The following is a 20,706-nucleotide window of genomic DNA, read 5'->3' on the forward strand; positions in this document are numbered from 1 at the left end:
CCTAGTTTATGCAATTTGCTGTAGCAGCTCAAGTGGATTATTACAATTATTGAGGTAATCCAGAAATTCAATGACAATTGTTCTTCTAAGAGACACACAGAAGGAAACAGACACACAAAGAAAGAGATGATGGGACTAGGCGATGTGACTACAGAGTCAGGGAGTTGCAGTCATGTAGCCCAAGTCCAAGTTGAGGAATGAAGACAGTTGGCAGAAGCTACAAGAGACAAGAAATGGATTCTCCTCTTGGGTCTGTAGATGGCGTGGAGCCCTCCCAACTCCTGCCTCAGCCTTCAAATTTATGAAAAAGGGTTCCAGAACTATAAGAAAACACATTTCTATTGCTTTAAGCTGCTCATTTTTGTGGTAATTTGTTAAAGCACTCTCAGAAAGGTAATACAATCATATTTAAAGCCATAGGACTGAAGAAGACAAATTTGGAGGTGGGTACAGACAGAAACAAGAGATCTAAGAAGTGACTCCTAGGGCACTCCAAAATTAAGAAATTGGAAAAATGAAGCAAATCTCATGAAGGTGTGTGAGAGGGATTGTCCAAAACAGTATAAGAACCAAAGAGATTACCATTTTAGCATCCTGGAAAAACACGCATCCTAAGGTAAATATGGTCAGTGTGTCAAGTTCAGGTAGGCTGAAAGAAATGAATACTGCAAATTGACATCTATATATTTGGTGTTGTCATCAGTAACCTCTATAATACAAGTTTTAATCCTGTGTGACAGTTAAGGGCTAATTTCTGTACTCAACAGAGAATTGCAGGAATGAAAATAAATACATTGAGTAAAGATATCCTTTTTTTTTTTTTTTTTTTGAGATGGGAGTCTCACTCTGCTGAGTGCAGTGGCATGATCTTGGCTCACTGCAACTTCCACCTCCCAGGTTCAAGCCAAGAGAAGCTGAGGAAGATCGTGGTAGCTGGGCAGAACAGTGAGGTCAAGGATGTGACTGTGTGTGTGGTATATGTGCATGTGTATGTATATGTGTGTTTTTGTGCATGTAATCACATATAATACATTCTGTTGGCTGCAACCAATATAATGAGCTGCAACCATTACAGAGAAATTTATAAAATAATAATCAACAACCGCAAAATAATGAAAATCTACTCTGAATGTGTTATTAGAATTGATTTATCTAGACCCTATGGAAAGAAGAAGATCCTATTTGAAAGTGATACAAGAAAGTAGACTTTAAAAACGGGCTTCTGGAACTTCTCTGACTCACCTTATTATCATATAAAACAGTTCTTCTTTCTGAGAAGAGTAAATGAATTTGCTACTTTAATTTTGTAACCAAACAAGCTAAGTATTGTCTCCAGTTTTGTCTTCAAATACACAGTTTAACCAGTTTTTTTTTTAAGGCACGTGGTTTGTCGATTAACTATGGATTATTGACAAACAAATGAGATTGTAACAAGGGTGACTAGTATTGTCTGCTTTGTTTCTATAATAGAAGCTTGCTTTTTTGATCATTCATCAGGCTAAATTTTTTTTCTGTTTCATCTTATTTGCCAATTGATTTTAGCAACTTTCATTGAGAACTGAATTTTTTTTTAAACTAGGCTTAATGTTTATTATAAAAAGAAGAATGAGGTGAATTTTAGTACACTAAGAAAATCTAGTAAAACGTCCTTCCTACAAAAGTTCTTCATTTAAAATAATCTCAAGCATTTTTTAATGTTTTACCCCCACAGGTTTTTATGCTCTGTAAATGTGGTTTTAAGAATTTTTCATGTTTGTCTCTCCCTTCCTCCCTTCCTTCACTCCTTCAAATCTCTCCCCTTTATCTTTCTTCCCATGTCTTCCTCTCTTTCTTTACTCCTTTATCTCAGTAATTTGGGGCAAACAGAGAATATGCAAAAATATTTTGTCTTGCAACTAGATTCCTTGAGAAAAACAGAGAAAATTTTTCAAAGAAGAACATGTATTGATTTCTTATTGTATATTCCTTTTGGAAGTGGTAATGATTGACAATGTCAATATCTAATTGTGCCTTTTCTTGCACTATTAAACACTGAGAGCAAGATTTTTACTTTGTTTACTGTTAACATATTAAAACATAGCCTGCATATCTGTTTCAGACACAAAGTGTCATAAGAATCTTCTGAAAACAGTTTGCACCTCTTTTCTTTCCTTGTTTCTATATGCGTCTGTTCTCCCTGGTGATGGTGTCTGTATGGTCAGAGTCTCTCAGTTCTAAGCTTAGAACCACTTGTGACAGTTTATCAGTCCTGTCTCTTTGCAGAACAAGAAAGTCCTGACACATGGCCAATATCCAGAGAGCTCTTTGGCTTGAAATTTAGATTATTCAAGTATTTCCCGGAATTGATTTAATGTATCGTAATGGTCTTACCCAGGGCCAAAAGCTAGATAACAATTCTGTGGGCAGCAGCAGCTTCTTAATTCATAGATGTTTTAGCTGTCTTCGTGAGAGAAAAGGTACAATTCTGAGGTAGGAAATGAAAACATAGCATCTGAATCAAAGATGGGGCTAAGAAAGTGATTCTTATTTGAATGCTAAGAAACCAGGCACATAGATCATGGCCCCTAAGGGATGGAAAATAAACTGGCTTTCCTAGTGCTGGAAATAAACTGGTTGTTCCCACATGGCATACAAAAATCAGAAGACAGGAAAACATCCTAGCAAGAAATCCTCATGTCTTATTCTTTATCCTTTTGTCTAAGCGGAGGTTTTACTTGAAGCATATGGATTTTCCTTATGTTTATGTTCCTGTTTAAATTCTGCATAATAGTGTGAATAGTGTGAATATACTGAACCCACACCCTGATGAGACCATGGCAGAACACAGGGATATGAAGGAGAGTTTGTGGCCTCTTCTCCAAAACACTGTATTTAGATCCAGCCAGTAGACATAGTTTTATTTTTATTTGTCCCTTTTTTAAAGGAGAGTCTTTGCATTTGATGTTTTACTGTGATTAGTTTATCATATATTATATATAATTAGAACTTAGTGTGCAAGGCAGGCAAAATGATGGAATTGGGTTGACACGCATATTTCAAACAATGTTCTAGTACAACTGTCCACCTTTAATTTGATCATAAAGATTGAAATCATGTAGTAAATGGTTTAAAGGAAATTCATCCATAGGCTTAGATCAATCAAGCAGATTTTCTTTTTAAATAATTTGTACTGAGTTAGAGGTCTTGTCATCTGATGTTTCTCACAGGCTATGGGCGTTAAAATCACTTTAAGTGCTTGATAAGATTGCACATTCCTATAATTTAACTCAGATTTATTAAATCAAAATCTCTTGGAGTCTGGGCTGCAATAGTGCACTGTAACAAGTTTCAATATTATACTTAGGTACCCCAATGTGAGAGAGCCTTGGCTACAGGCATTTTGTCTACAATAGATTAAGCCATAGTCATAGGAAGGGAAAAGAAAGAACTGAAAGTAATCAGAAAAGCAAATGTACAGAGAAAAATATGAAGCAAAGACAGAATGAAAAAAAAAAAACAAGAAAGTGGGAGAAAGGGGAAGGCATTTCTCCAGTAAAAGAAGACAATCAAAGAAAATGAAACAAAACACATGGAAATACTTTCCTTTTTTGAGAGTTCTAGCAACATCTCCACTGCAGCCTAATTATGCCTTCCTTCTTTGTTGAATCATAGTAACAGATAATATTTATTGAATAATTTCTAAAGGCAAATCATTACTTAAAATCTTAATATTCATAACCTACTGACTCTCTAGAACAAATTTTTGATGTAGGCTACTTTAAAAATGAGGAGACACAGAGTGAATAGTTTGTGATTGCATGGCTAGGCACTTGCATATCTGCAGAAGCAATATTTATGAGACAAATACCCGTCTTATTTAGAAATATCCTTATTTTATTTTTGGTTTTCCCAACATCTTGCTCCTCTAAAATGTTACCAGTCTTTTTTTTCACCTCTCTTAGGTGCTGTGTATGTGAAGAGATGAAGCAAATGTCTGCAGAAAATGACATAACCCTTCTTTTCTCATTTTAAGGCTTCGTCTGCTCAGAATAAAGGAAATCTTTCAGGGATATTGTCAGTGCTGACCCAAGCATCATTATTTGATATGCTTCAAAAACTTCTCAGTGACCTATAATTTATCTTTTGTTTTCCTGAATAATCCTGAAACCTATAACATCCATATATACATTCTACTGAACAGAATAGTAGTCCCTGATTTCCTTATACTTGTGTTGTTCTCTGAACTGTTCTGTTAATTTTTAAGAATAAAATTCACCCTTAGAAGCACTACAATTTCCTTCAGTCACCTAATTTACATCATGGGACTGGGGGATATCTCTTACTGAGATTCAGATACTTCTTCCATTCGAATATGATATTTAAGCCACACACTGTCTACATTTTTTTCAGTTCTAGCCACACCCATTTTATTTTACTTAGAACTGCTTCATATTTATTGAAAGAGTCCCTGCTATTTTAAATGAGGTTTTAGAAAAAAAACAAAGCAAGCAGACAAGCAAAATATTGGCAATTTTCATATATATGCTAGATATTTGTTTATAGGCTATATTTTGTGTAAGTAACGTTACACTAAAGGGGCTGAGAGTAGAATGTTCTCTGTTGTTTCTTTCCAGCATCTTTTCTTAAAAAAAATCACATTTCCAACCCCAGAAGAAAAGCTAGGCAATACCATTCAGGACATAGGCGTGGGCAAGGACTTCATGTGTAAAACACCAAAAGCAATGGCAACAAAAGCCAAAATTGACAAATGGGAACTAATTAAACTAAAGAGCTTCTGCACAGCAAAAGAAACTACCATCAGGGTGAACAGGCAACCTACAGAATGGGAGAAAATTTTTGCAACCTACTCATCTGACAAAGGGCTAATATCCAGAATCTACAATGAACTCAAACAAATTTACAAGAAAAAAACAAACAACCCTATCAAAAAGTGGGCAAAGGACATGAACAGACACTTCTCAAAAGAAGACATTTATGCAGCCAAAAAACACATGAAAAAATGCTCATCATCATTGGCCATCAGAGAAATGCAAATCAAAACCACAATGAGATACCATCTCACACCAGTTAGAATGGCCATCATTAAAAAGTCAGGAAACAACAGGTACTGGAGAGGATGTGGAGAAATAGGAACACTTTTATACTGCTGGTGGGACTGTAAACTAGTTCAACCATTGTGGAAGTCAGTGTGGCGATTCCTCAGGGACTTAGAACTAGAAATACCATTTGACCCAGCCATCCCATTACTGGGTATATACCCAAAGGATTATAAATCATGCTGCTATAAAGACACATGCACACGTATGTTTATTGTGGCACTATTCACAATAGCAAAGACTTGGAACCAACCCAAATGTCCAACAACGATAGACTGGATTAAGAAAATGTGGCACATATACACCATGGAATACTATGCAGCCATAAAAAATGATGAGTTCATGTCCTTTGTAGGGACATGGATGAAACTGGAAAACATCATTCTCAGTAAACTATTGCAAGGACAAAAAACCAAACACCACATGTTCTCACTCATAGGTGGGAATTGAACAATCAGAACTCATGGACACAGGAAGGGAAACATCACACTCCGGGGACTGTTGTGGGGTGGGGGGAGGGGGGAGGGACAGCATTAGGAGATATACCTAATGCTAACTGACGAGTTAATGGGTGCAGCAAACCAACATGGCACATGGATACATACGTAACAAACCTGCACATTGTGCACATGTACCCTAAAACCTAAAGTATAATAATAAAATAAAATAAAATAAAATAAAATAAAAAAAAAGAAGAGGTCTTCTGATTGGACAAAAAGCAAAAAAAAAAAAAAAAATCACATTTCCTTTTTGGAAGAGAGATGAAATCTAACTTCGTATTTTTAAAAACAATTAATTTTTATTATAAAATGATTCTCTATAACATCTGAACACTGTGATGGGAGAAGATTACTTGAATTAAGTGCATAGAAATATCAGGAAGGAAAATCAGCCTGATATATGGCTAACCGATACTCAAAGTGTTGGATACATGAGTTTCTGTTACATTATTTTATTTCTTTGTATGTTTGAAATAATTTACAAATGAAATTGACACAACTTTGAAAAAGTAGGTTATGAAAATATAAATGAGGGCAGAATTTTGTTGTAAGGAAGGGTGGGTAAATATCTGCAAAAATTCTAAAATGTTTTAAGGATTAGAAAGAAAGAGCAAGCAGCAATACATCCTTTTAATGGATGGTCAGAAAGCAAATAGAGGCTATATGCATTCTAAATCAACTGGAAACATTGATAAATATAATTAAATAGAAAAACATACCCCCAAATCCCTTGAGTTCACGCCAAATTTCATAGCATAAAAGTAAATTGTACATAGAAAATGAAAGAAATATATACATACTTCCCAGAAAGAAAATCAGAAGGTTAAAACAGGCCATAACCAGAACACTGTTGGTTAAAAGAGTTATTGAGTAGGTGTATATATCTTCTTCTATGTTGACCACATACATTTAAATTTCTAAATAGACCTTTCCCTGTAATCCATTCAGAAATAAATTTCTTGCTGTTTTTACCTCCCATAGATACTATTTTGTAGTGAAAGTGGTCCTTAGGAGACTATGAATAATTGAAAAGGAAAGATAAGGCATACAATAAAAAAGAAAAGCAGGCCAATGTTCAGAAATAGTTTTTGTACAATGCAGAATAAGAAACACTTGAATGCAATTGTGATGTTCCATTTGTATTAATATCTTAGAGCAAGAGTTTTCCATTTTTTTATAGGCTTGAAACCATCTCTTGAAACACAGTCTTACTTAGAAACATAAACAAATAAAAAACACAAAATCAGGATAATGCTGTTTAAAAGACACCTTGTGGGACTGAGGTATAGTAGATACTGCCCACTTACACACACAGACACACACACACACACACACACACACCACAAAGAGGTCTAAGGAGGTAGAAAGAGGTCTAGTTTGTTTATCACTGTCATTACATTTTTTAAACATTTCATTTTAAATTGTTATGTATCTCAATGCTTGTAAACATAGAGAAAAAATTATTTAATATGGTCCTGTCACAGTAAAAATAGAGAAAATATAAATAGGAACTGAAATAATTTACAGAGCGGAAGTAGACTAGACACTAAGTGTTATGGAATGAATATTTTGTCCCTCCCTAATTCATATGTGGAAATCCAATTCCCAGCGTGATGGCATTTGGAGGTGGGGCTTCAGGAGGTAATTAGGTCATGAGGATGAAGCTCTCATCAATGGGACTAATGTCCTTAAGAGAAGAGGCAAGAGAGCTAGGTCACTTTTTTCCACCATGTTCGGATAAAATGAGAAGTTGTCAGTCTGCAACCTGGAAGAAGGCCCTTACTAGAACCAGACCATGCTAGCACCCTGATCTCAGACTTCCAGCCCATGGCACTATGAGAAATATATTTCTGTTGTTTATAAGCCACTCTATCTATGGTACTTTGTTATAGTAGCCTGAAATGACTAAGACACTAAGTATACAATACATGCAAGAAATCGACTTGCATGTTAAAGCATCAGGATATCCAGTATGAGGCATTAACCAAGAGTGCCTCTCAAAAGATCACGTTTTTAAGATTTTTATTTAAATACTGTATAACACCTGGCCATAAGTGTAGGATATAGAGCGTTATATCATGCATTTCTGCCAACGAGTCCATTTAAGTTTGTAAATTGTGTTTAAGAATAGAGCCAAATTCTAAGTAGATTTCCTATATAGATTAGTTGTCCTCACACAACTTTGTGAGTATAAATTTAGTTCATGAATTCCAAGAGTTATATTTTGTGTGTAGGTCACTTGTCTCAATATTAAATCCAGTGACTAAAAGGATACGTATCAATGAAATTTTTTATGCAAAGTATCCAGTGTAAGATAATTTGTTAAGGGATCGCATCATTAATTAGTTATATAGGGACTGAAATCATTAATGCAACCACTTCCTGTAACATTCTTATGTTGACAGTAGTTTTTAGAAATTTTTTGTTGTTTAAAAAGCTATGAGTGGGCCGGGCGCGGTGGCTCACGCTTGTAATCCCAGCACTTTGGGAGGCTGAGGCGGGCAGATCACGAGGTCAGGAGATCGAGACCAAGGTGAAACCCAGTCTCTACTAAAAATACAAAAAATTAGCCGGGCGTGGTGGCGGACGCCTGTAGTCCCAGCTACTCGGAGAGGCTGAGGCAGGAGAATGGCGTGAACCCGGGAGGCGGAGCTTGCAGTGAGCGGAGATCGTGCCACTGCACTCCAGCCTGGGTGAAAGAGAGAGACTCCGTCTCAAAAAAAAAAAAAAAAAAGCTATGAGCATTTAGTATCATAAAAAAGCATAGAAACAATAAAGGAAAACATATTTTGCAAAAGAAAAAAGTTGACAGGATAAAGAGATTTTTTTCCAAATAATGTCTTTTTTTGTAAACAATTTTAACCATTGGAAACAGTATCACGCTCAAAAGAATCATCCTTTTATATTCTAACATTAAAAAGTAATATATATGTAATACATATGTAAGTTACATATATATGTGTGTGTATGTGTGTGTGTATATATATATATACACCTCCATGCATATATATATATATATATACACCTCCATGCATATATATATATATATATATATACACACATATACACCTCCAAGAACTTCTAATTTCCAAATTCTAGAAAAGGCATAGCAACAGCAAATTAATTCAACAAAGATCTTATCAAAGAATACACAAAAACCAAATTATATTTCTGGCAGCATTGACTATTTACCTAAATTACAATAATCAGAAAAACCAGCTGCAACTCTGCTCCTTAGATTTTTGCTCCAGGCAACTTAAATCTTAGAATTACTTCTGGTAAACGGATCTAGGAAAATGAAATGAGATATCTAATTGTTGAATTAAGCTCCAGAAAAAAAATGAAGTCATTTGGTAAGAGGGTATCTCCCACTAAAAGCTTATAATATCTAAATTTTAAAAGAATAACATCCATAAATCTTCTATGTATTTTCTTGTTTTATTTAATCATGTTGCTTGTTTCATTATGTTGCCCTGTGTTTATTGAGGCCTAGTATGCCTACTCTCCTACCCCTGTTTCAGTCTTCCCCAGCTTAAGAATTTTCAAGGATCTGCACACTTTATATGCAGCAAAGTCACTGGAGAAGCTTGTCAAAGATCCAAACTCCCAAGGCCTAATCCAAAGGGTCTAATTCAGCAGCTCTCCAGGCAAACACAGGAAAGCTATTTTAATTGTAACAACCATAGCAACAAAAACAAAATTACTCCAAATGATTCCGATAAAGATAGTCTACTGAGCAACCTTTGGAGTCTCTGTCTTGTTTTTTCCAGGGATAATTTTACTTGTTATAAAAGAAATATAGTAATATGTTTAAAAACTCAGGTAGCAAATAAGGGAGAATATAATTAATTAATACTTTTCTATCTCCACATTTCTCCACGTGAATTTCCTCTCCCCGTAAATAACTAATTTTAACTCCTGGTTTCTCTCTCAGATTTTCTGGTGGGTTCCTCTATCTACAAAATGATGTGTCTATACTTATTTTTTCTTTTTATCTGTATCAATTCTCCTATTATTAATAAGGGTCTAGCACACTCGAATTGCCAAACTTCTTCACTCACATTAAAAATATTACTAATTTAGACCTCTATATTATAACCTTAACTCAATATTTAAAAATAGTTAAACACTGTTCTGTACAAAAATTTTTATGCAGATTTTAGATCACTCTCATTTGTTTTGTTTTTGTTTCTACATTGATTTCCTGCTAAAGGGATTTGAAAAGCTATGCTCAAATTTCCATTATTTTATTTGCTTTTGAGGGCATGACTTTTTAAACAGAGACGGTAAGCATTGCTAGTGACAGTCTTGGTAAAAGCACATAGTGGTTCTTCCTAGCTCCTTACTAAATTACTAGAAGCAGCCATAAGACTGTGTGCGTGATCCCTTACTAAACTTTGAGTGAAGTGGAATAGGTCTGATGTATTATAGATACTATGTGTCCCGTTTATCTATATTAACTGGCTAAATCTTTTGTGCCTGTATAGAACATAATTAACATGTCACTATAAAACTGTTCACTACTTGGAAGAATAAATTCAAATTCCATTAAATAAGGATCATCACCACTTTAATGGTCTGCATGTTGCATTTTAATAGCCATATAAGTAACCAGAAAATTAAATAGATCTTTTATCTAATATGTATTTTCACATTTGAGTGTACTCCTGGCGTAAGATAACTGGGATGGCTGCAACTGATCAGGTTGCATTAATGTGAGATTGCTTGTGAAGTAGTACATTTTCTAATGTCTCCTGTGGAAATGTTATGCAAATTATTTGTAAATGTGAAATCCTCAAGAGCAAAGCTACATTAACTGCTCCTATTGCGAAGGTATGCTCAATAATTTACAACCCATCAATGGAGGAATTGGAAATAAATTGTTTCGCTGCAGTTCCAAAATGTAGTAGAAATGTAAACAGCACCATCTTCTGGATTATATGAACTCTCATAATTGTTTCATAGGCTGCTACACACTTGTTCAACATTACATGTGTACACTATGTATTTTGGTTTTTAACTGTTAATTTTAAACATGACAATTAGATATAGACACAAACTCAACAATGTATGGACAAAATCTAAGCAGTTTTGTATACATTCATATAAGTACAGAATTATAACCCAAGTATAGTTTAGAATACAGTAAATAAAAATGTATTTCTAATCTTCATTAACTTCACTTTTATGGCCATTGTCAATTTATGAAGCATCTGATATGAGAAAAAAGCACTTAATAACTCAAACATTTCCTGGGGAAAGTAAAACAGAAAAATAGATAATCAATATATACACTCAATACTCTTATCCTAAAATGCAACTTTAGATAAATTATTACTTGAAACTCTAATAACTGTGAGAAAGTTATTTGATCATTTCCCTATCTCACTGATAATTAGCCTTAAGTTGATAAAAGTACTCAAGGATAAAAGTGCCTGATAATAGTGTTATATTTTCTACTGAAGTGTAATTCTAATAATTTAATTTTACAATTTGCCAGTACAAGGACAATATTTGTGATGCCTTTATTTTTTTAGCTTACTGAGAATTTGAAAAGCGATCACCATTACGAGAAAAAAGGGAGATACAAGGATTAGAAAGACAGATAACACGAGAGTATAATTAGTAAACTATTTTACATGTATATACTTTGTCATTCATACCACAGTTGCTCTTTGACTTTCTTCTGTGTTCTGTGGCTGGATCCTGTACTTTCTGCAAGCCATTAATGTCTCTTGTCATCAGTTTATTTTCTTCTCAGTGTAGTTAGACCTGCCCTTTGAATACCACCTCCTTAGTCCTCTCAATGAGATGTGAGTCCCTTCATCTATCTCAATCAAAAAAAAGCAAACCTTAGGCCAACCTAACCCTCTAGGCTGAATAATATGGGTTCAAATCATGCAACCCCCTGATAGATCCCACAAGGTTTAAATATTGCCTTTCAGTTCCCCTCCCTTTACCAATATTTAGTTTATCTCCTGTTTGTTACTGCAGATAACTCAAAACTATACTAGTAGATTTAAAGTTGTTTATGCTTCTTGCTTCACCTTCACTTTGAGCAATACATTTATTTTGTAGAAAAATGTAAAATACCAGGTGTAAATTCCGTCAATATATTGCAATACTAAATACAAATTACCTACACCTGCACCCATTATTTCATTATTTCCTTTTCTCAGGATGGAAGAATTGCCCTAAGTCTCACGGCAAAACCCTCCAGTTTGAGTTTGATATGTCTCTTCATCAAGTATATTCTCTTTATACTCAGATTCAGCTACACTCTCTTCCTTCCTCTTTCTTTCTCGCCAATACACATATTTCTAATGAATAGCCTCTTAAATCTCTTCCACTACTGTAAACAACCCAACAAAATGTTGACCACCTGTAGAATCAAGAATTGTAGGGGAAAAAAATCTAAATTTGCTATCATTAGTGTCTTCCTATTTTGTGATGCACCAATGAAGATTTAACAAGTGACTCTGAGTGTAGTTTCAGTGTGAGTTTTGGTTGATAGTTTCATTTGTATTAACTGGTAAAACAACAGTGAAATAATGCAGCTGTATGTTGGAAATTCACTCACTTGTCAATAATGCAAGTAATTTCTTTGCTGAATCAGAATAATATATCTCCCCTTTTTTGTTACTTAATATGTATCAGGCACAGACATAACACACTTTAAAATTTAATGTAAATTATCAACGTTTCCTCACTCACACTCTTATGTCTGGGGATTCAACAAAATAAGTCAAGTTCTGACAGTTTGTTGTTTCATATTTATGTGAAGTAAATAGGTCCACCACGGACAGTTTTAAACTCCAGAGTGATGTCACAGGGTACAAAGTTGAAAAGAGGGGTTCAGTAGCATACCATTATATAATATTTCTACCATATAGGTATAATAGAGGTAAATAGTCCAAACACACAGATAATAGAGCAATATAGCAAAACAATTAGAAAGTATGGGTTTGAATATTTACTGGAATACATTTAATTGTTATTTTTATATTACTCAATTGTTAATAATAACTATGTTTAGTAATCAGCTCTCAAAATTCCTAAAAATGTAACAATCAGCTTTTGTGAGCTGGAACAAATTGACTTCAACCTGCCTTGTCATAAGCCCAACAGTTTCACAAATTACATTGTTCCCACCTGTGGGTACTTTGATGGGGCTGAAATAAATACCAAATATCTCTCCCACATGACTTCTAAACAAATCAATAAATTAAAAATGTTTACATGGGAGCCAAAAATCAACCTTTTGATGATAATAACTAAATTGGAGACTCTTGTGTCAGGTTTGATAGCAAATACTGAAGCACCAGCATTAGGCAATTTACTCATTGTTATGTTTAGTCCTAACCCAGCACCTATGAATGTGGCCATATTGGAAAATAGGGTCTTTGTGCATGATCGAGCTGAGATAAAAACAACAAAATGGGCCCTATTCCAATATGACTGGTATCCTTATATAAAGGGGATATTTGAGCACAGAGATAAACTCATACTGTCATAAACACAACCAAGATGATTCTCACATCAATATCTGAGGTCCAGATTGTTTTGAGGAGCTCACAGACAAGTTTGCTTCTGTCATTTGACCATTCACTGTTGTATCTACAACAGACATCTCAAACTCCATATTTTCAAAATTGAATCACGTTATTCCTACCTAAGTATTTTCCTTCTCTGTTTCCTAATGGGTTGTAAGGTACCACCATCCATGTACACAGGTTTAACATCTTAGGATCATCTTCTTTCTCCCATTACTACCTTGACTATTAAGTCATAAATTCCCAACATAACTTAATAACTTCCAAAATAGGTTCCTCATTGGTCTTAATCACTCATATTAATTTTATTAATTCAAATTTCCACACTGGATACCCTGGAAGACATATTATTTGTGAAACAAAAATTTTGTCATGTTACCTTTGTCCTTAACATTATTAATGGCTCTTAAATTGTGCTTCCCAGTAGGGCAACATCAATCTCACCTGACAACTTCACAGAACTGAAAATTATTAAACCTCAGTATAGTCCTATTGAGGAAGGAACCTAACACATTTTAGCAAGACCTTCAAGTCATTCTAGGGCAAGTTAGTTTGAGACCCATTGCTCTATGCCACGGTTGTGCAATAGAACTTTCTGTGATAATAGAAATGTTCGCTATCTATACTATCCAATGCATAAGCCAGTAGTCTCATATGCCTACTGAGTATTTAAAATATGCCTAGTGTATTAGTCTCTCATGCTGCTATGAAGAAATACCTGAGACTGGGTAATTTATAATGAAAAGAGGTTTAATTGAGTCACAGTTCAACATGGTTGGGGAGGCCTCAGAAAACTTACAGTAATGGCAGAAGACACCTCTTCACAGGGCAGCAGGAGAGAGAATGAGAGCCAGCAGGGGAAATGCCAGATGCTTATAAAACCACCAGATCTCATGAGAAATCATTCACTATCATGAGAACAGCATAGGAGTAACAACCCCCATGATTCAATTACCTCCCACTGGGTCCCTCCCATGACACATAGGGATTATTAGAACTACAATTCAAGACGAGATTTGCATGAGGACAGAGCCAAGCCATGTCACCTAGTATAATTGAGGAATTGAACTTTTTATATTATTTAATTTTAATTCATCTAGAGCTAAAAAAGCCACATGTGACCAATGGCTATTATTTTGGGCAGCACTGGTCCAAGTGACCTCACAACTTCATGTGATTAGAATCAGAGAAGATTAGATTCTAAAAGAAATATGTTTGTTATTATCTGTGACTAATAATGAAATCCTTGGTGCCAAAATTTACTATAAGGAAAAATAAGTCTATTAGGATTTTGAATGATACATGGTGACTATAACAATGAAATCAATTATTTTGGCAAATTTAATGAAGTAAAGTTTATTTAATATTGTTTTTATTTTTTACCAAAAAATGTACATGAATATGGACACTTATACCACACGCAAAAATCAGCTAAAAGTGAATTAATGATTTAAGATTTGAAAATGTAAAACTCCTAGAAGAAAGTATATTAGAAAAGTTTCATGACACTGGTTTTGGCAATGATTTCTAGAATATGATACCAGAAGAACAAACCAAAAAAAAAAAAAAGTAAAAGTGGAAAGTGGTACTATATCAAACTAAAAAGCTTCTGCATAGCAAAGGGAACAAACAACAGAGTGAAAAGGCAACCTACAGAATTGGAAAAAATATTTACAAACCATATCTGTTAAGAGGTTAGTAGCCCAAAGATATAAATAGCTCCTACAGCTTACTAACAAAATAATAAATAACCTAATTAAAAATAGGTCAAATGGCCAGTGTGGCGGCTCATGCCTGTAATCCCAGCACTTTGGGAGGCCAACACGTGTAGATCACTTGAGGCCAGGAGTTTTAAACCAGTATTGCCAACATGGCAAAACCCCATCTCTACTAAAACTACAAAAATTAGCCAGGCGTAGTGGTGCATGTCTGTCAATCCTAGCTACTCAGGAGGCTGCAGCATGAGAAGTGCTTGAACCCAGGAGGTTAAGGTTGCAGTGAGCCAAGATGGTACCACTGCTTTCTATCCCACTTACAGGTATATATCTATATACACATACGTATATAAATTGAAGTCAGGATCTTGAAAGCAGATATCTGCATTTCTTTTTCTTTCTTTTTTTTTTTTTTTTTTTGAGACGGAGTCTCGCTCTCTCTCCCAGGCTGGAGTGCAGTGGCACAATCTTGGCTCACTGCAACTTCCACCATATCCCGTGTTCAAGCGTTTCTTCTGCCTCAGCCTCCCAAGTAGCTGGGATTACAGACACGCGTCACCATGCCTGGCTAATTTTTGTATTTTTAGTAGAGATGGGGTTTCACCATATTGGCCAGGCTGGTCTAGAACTCCTGACCTGGTGATCCACCTGCCTCGGCTTCCCAAAGTGCTGGGATTACAGGCTTGAGCCACTGTGGCTGGCTCCCATATCTGAATTTCTGTGTTCATTGCAGCATTGTTCACAATAGCCAAGATAAGGAAACAAACTAAATGTCCCCTAATGGGTGAATGAATTTAAAAAATGTAGTATATGCATGCAACAGAATGTTACTTAGCTTTTAAAAAGAAGAAAATCCTGCCATTTGTGACAACAGGGATGAACCTGAAAGACATTATGCAGTGAAATAAGCCAGTCACAGAAAAACAAATACTGCATCATTTGATTTATATGAGGTACATAAAATAGTCAAACTCATAGAAACAGAACAGAATGAGTAGAATGGTGGTTGCCGGGCACTGGCAGTAGGGGAAAATGTGGAGTTGCTCTTCATTGGGTATATTATTTTAGTTATGGAAGATGAATTAATGCCAGGGATGTGCTGTCCATTCTTGTGCCTCTAGTTAAAAATACTGTAAAGTTTTTCAAAAAGGTATGTCTCATGTTGTGTTCTACAAAATGTTGGAGACATTCATAGTATCAGAGAATGAAGAAGAAAAGTACATATTCTATTGTCAAAAGGGCCACAGAGCAGGGCTTGACAACTGGCTTTTAAAAACTGAGGGCCTCGGCCGGGTGCGGTGGCTCACACCTATAATCCCAGCACTTTGGGAGGCCAAGGCGGGCAGATCATGAGGTCAGGAGATCAAGATCATTCTGGCCAACATAGTGAAACCCCATCTCTACTAAAAATATGAAAATTAGCTGGGTGTGGTGGTGCACACCTGTAATCCCAGCTACTCGGGGGGGCTGAGGCAGGAGAATCCCTTGAATCCGGGAGGTGGAGATTGCAGTGAGCCAAGATTGTGCCACTGCACTCCAGTCTGGTGACAGCAAGACTCCAACTCAAAAAAAAAAAAAAAAAAAGTAAATAAATAAATAAAACTTAGGGACTCAATTTTATAACTGCAGAAATTTGAATCCCACCACCAACCAGTGAATTTGGAAGAGAAGGCTGAGCCTCAAGTTAGATTGCAATCCCAGCTAACATTTTGAATTCAGTCTAGTGAGACCCTGAGCAGAGAACATACTAATCTTTGCATAGACTCCTGGCCTATATAAGTAAGAGATTATAAATCTGCATTAAGCTTTAACACATATAGCTTTAAGCTACTAGGTTTGTGATAATTTTATTACATCACGATAAAAAATCTAGTGTACTAAGGATGTTTTCTCTGGTGAAAATATTTGAAAGATTGAGAGTAGGATGGGGAAGTCAGTAGGACACTCCAGCCTCTTCCTGATGAAACCCTTAAAACATAATTAACACACATGAGAATAACCTCTGTTTTCCATAAGTAATTGTGCTTTGACAGTTTCCCCCACCTCAAACATACAGGTCTATGAGATAGCTATGTGAATATTATTACAAGGAAGATATGATAAAAGCTCTTCTTTTAAAACAGTTAATATCATAACTCTACCAACCATCTCTAAAGAATCTTATCTCCTCAGAAAAAGACAAGACATTTGAAGACAAAACAAATCTCTTCTATTTAGGTCCTCGTCCAAAGGAGATCAAAATATAACTTCCATGATGATCAATGAAAAGTATTTAAATTTTATTAAACAGTACTCCATAATCTTTAACATTGAAGTTTTTTTGTATCAGATTCTGGTGTAGATGCCAATTTTAGATTCTTATTTAGCTCTTTCATTCCCCAAAACACATTATAAACACACACGCACACACACACTCACACACACACATACACAAAGCATCCTTTTTCTTTTGGAAGAATTCATAAACTATAATTATTTAATTAGAGTAATTAAATAAATATAATTGCAATTAGATTACTCTAGAACTAGTAGTATCTAAGTATCTTGCTTCACATGTCACTGTATGTGAGAAAATACATTTATCCTTCCATATCTGTCAGTACACCTGTCACTGGATTATGAGACTCAAGACATTCTAGTTTCTGTTTCATTGAGTGGGAAACAAGTAGGACGGAGAGGCTGGTTGTCAATGACATGACAAATTGCTTCCTCTAAAGGAGCAGAAAGTTGTCTTATGGAAATAGAAAAACTAAAAACTAAGCCCAAACTGTTTCTCTTGCTAATCTTTTCACTTGATCAAAAATTATAACCTGGCCTGTTTGATGAAGAATTTAGAACAATTACTACAGATATTCTTTTGGAAAAATATTTAATTAATGTAAGACAATGTCAAGAAAATAAAAAGACAAGAAACAGACTGGGAGAGAGTATTTACAAAAGACATCTAATAAAGGATTGCTGTTTAAAATACACAAAGAATACTTATAACTCAACAAGAAGAGAACAAACAACCCAATTAAAAATGGGCAAAAGACTTGAACAAACACCTCACTAAACACATGCAAATTGCAAGTACATGTTAAAAAGATGTTCAACATCATATGTCACTTGGGAATTGCAAATTAAAAAAAATAGACACCACTGCACATCTCTTAGAATGGCCAATCTAAAACATGGACCACACCAAATGCTTGCCAGGTTGTAGGGCACCAGGAACACTCATTCAGAGTTGGTGAGAACGTAAAGTAGTATAGCCACTTCGGAAGACAGTTTGATACCTTTGAACAAAACTAAGTATACTCTTACCAAATATCCAGAAATTGTTCTCCTTGGTATCTACTCAAATAAACTGAAAATGTATATCTGAAAAAATATTTGGACAAGGGTGTTTGTAACAGCTTTATTCATAATTGCTAGAACTTGGAAGCAACTAAATAGGTAAAAGTATAAATAAACTGTGGTACATCCAGACAATGGAATATATAACACTAAAATTAAGTAAGCTACTAAGCCATCAAAAGACATGGAAAACGTTTAAATACATATTATTAAGTAAAAGAAGTCAATCTGAAAATGCTATGTACTATATTATTTCAACTATATGACATTCTGGAATAGGCAAAATTATGCAGACAGTAAAAAAGAAATCGGTGGTTGCCAGGGGATATAAGAGAGGGATGGATAAATAAGCAGAGCACAGATGAGTTTTTGGGCAGTGAAACTATTCCACATGATGCTACAATGGTGGATATATGTCATTATACATGTGTCAAAATCCATAAAATACACATCAACAAGCATGAACCCTAATGTGAACTATGGGCTTTGGGAGACAATAAAGTGTCATGAGTCCTAATGTAAACTGTGGAATTTAATAGTTTAATAATGATATGATATATAATAATGATGTGTCAATGTAGGTTTATCTATTGTAACAAATACACCACCATGGAGGTGGATATTGATAATGGGAGAGGCTATGCATGTGTGGGGGAATATATGGGGAATCTCTGTACCTTCAGTAGATTTTTTGGAGACAACTAAAACTGTCCTAAAAATAAAGTCTATTAAAACTTAGGAGTGACATTTTTATAAAATGGAAAAGTACAATACTGAAAATTCTAGCTCATATATGAATTAACATTTATCAGGTTGATTTATTAGTAATTAGGGGCTTTGTAAAGACTAAGGAATAGGATCACAATTCCTGTGCGAAGAGATATATAAAGGCTTATTCTGATCCCTGCTGCTGGAACATTTAGTGAGTCCAATTTCTTCGTGTTTTGGGACATAAGTTTAGAGAAGTTAAGCTCTATTTAGCTCTGAAACTAAAAGTTCTCTGAAAAAACACTATCTATTAAAATAATGAGAAAGAACAGGAAAATTATGAGTTAGTAAAATAATATTTTACAGATATAAGAAAGTTCATCTCAGAGTAACATATACATAAAAAGAATCATGTTAGGTACACACAAATGCAAAAACTGAAAATTCAGGAAATAGTTATAGTGGAATATCTTACATCTATTGAGTACATTTTATGTGCTAAATCTTGTGCTGAGTGCTCTACATAGATTCATTTATTTAATTGTTAACAGAAAACTACTGAGTGATGCCCATTACGGTTAAACTTTGTCATTGAGGAATTGGAACACAGAGATATAATGTAATTTTTCCAGGATTATACAAGTAATAAGTATTAGGTCAAGGATTTGACAAGTGGGTCAAGGCATTGGAGTTCTAGAGTCTCTGTACTTATTCTATGCTCTGTTTGCCTCCCAACTAAATAGTTAATTGTGAAATGTGAATAAAATAGCTCTTTCTCTCATCAAAAGAAGTATTAAGATTATATCTGAAGACAAAAGACACTTTGAGTTGGAGGAACGGGCATTGTAGATGTTGAGACTGAGGGAAATTGAAACAACTAGTGAAAAGATATAATGATTTTGAAGGTACATTGCAAAGTAAAATAGTCCTCAGAGTAGCGTAGATAATCAAATAAAAGTAACAAACTGAGTACAGTTGATAAAGTTTGGAATAGATGAAATAAATGCAATAAATATTTTTAAAAAGATGAGTGGTGCTTGTTTAAGACAGTCAAAGCAGAGATATAGCTACAAAAGCTAAAGCATAACAACTGCATAGAAAATAGACTGATTTAAGAGAACTGGGTATTGGTATAAACTTGTCCACTGGGACCAGCGGAAGTCTAAGATTTTCCTAAAAGTAAGTGTCACAGTCTTTTTTTAATATTTGTGATATAAAAATCTGCAAGCAAATGTCCTGATTAACATCTAATTCGATGCCAAAGAATAAGTGGAATTGATACTAAAGGAGGAATAAGGCTGAGATTCCATTTCCTTTGATTACAACCTAGTTGACTATAAAAGGCAGGTAGATAGAATGGGAGGATAACAAAGACACAACAAAGAGAAGTCATAAAAATTTACCAAAAAATAACAAAAATATGTTTATTTAAAAAAAGAGGTGTTGCAGAACTAAAAGAAAACAAAAAGTTGTACAAAATCAGTAGCATTTCTATACCCCAATACTATGCAAGCTGAAAGTGAAATCAAGAATGCAGTCTCATTTATGATAGCAACAAAAAAATAAAACACCTAGGAATACATCTAACCAAGAAGGCGAAAGTTCTCTATGAGACCTAAAAAATATTGCTGAAATAAATAATAGAAAATACAAACAAATATAAAAGAATTACATGCTCATGAATTAAAAGAATAAATATCATTAAAATGGCCATAATGCCTAAAGCAAAGTACAGATTCATCACTATTTCTATCAAGCTATCTAAGTAATTTTCACGGAACTAGAAAAAATCTAT

This window comes from Symphalangus syndactylus, chromosome 16 (assembly GCF_028878055.3).
Source record: "Symphalangus syndactylus isolate Jambi chromosome 16, NHGRI_mSymSyn1-v2.1_pri, whole genome shotgun sequence".
Taxonomy (NCBI): Eukaryota; Metazoa; Chordata; class Mammalia; order Primates; family Hylobatidae; genus Symphalangus; species Symphalangus syndactylus.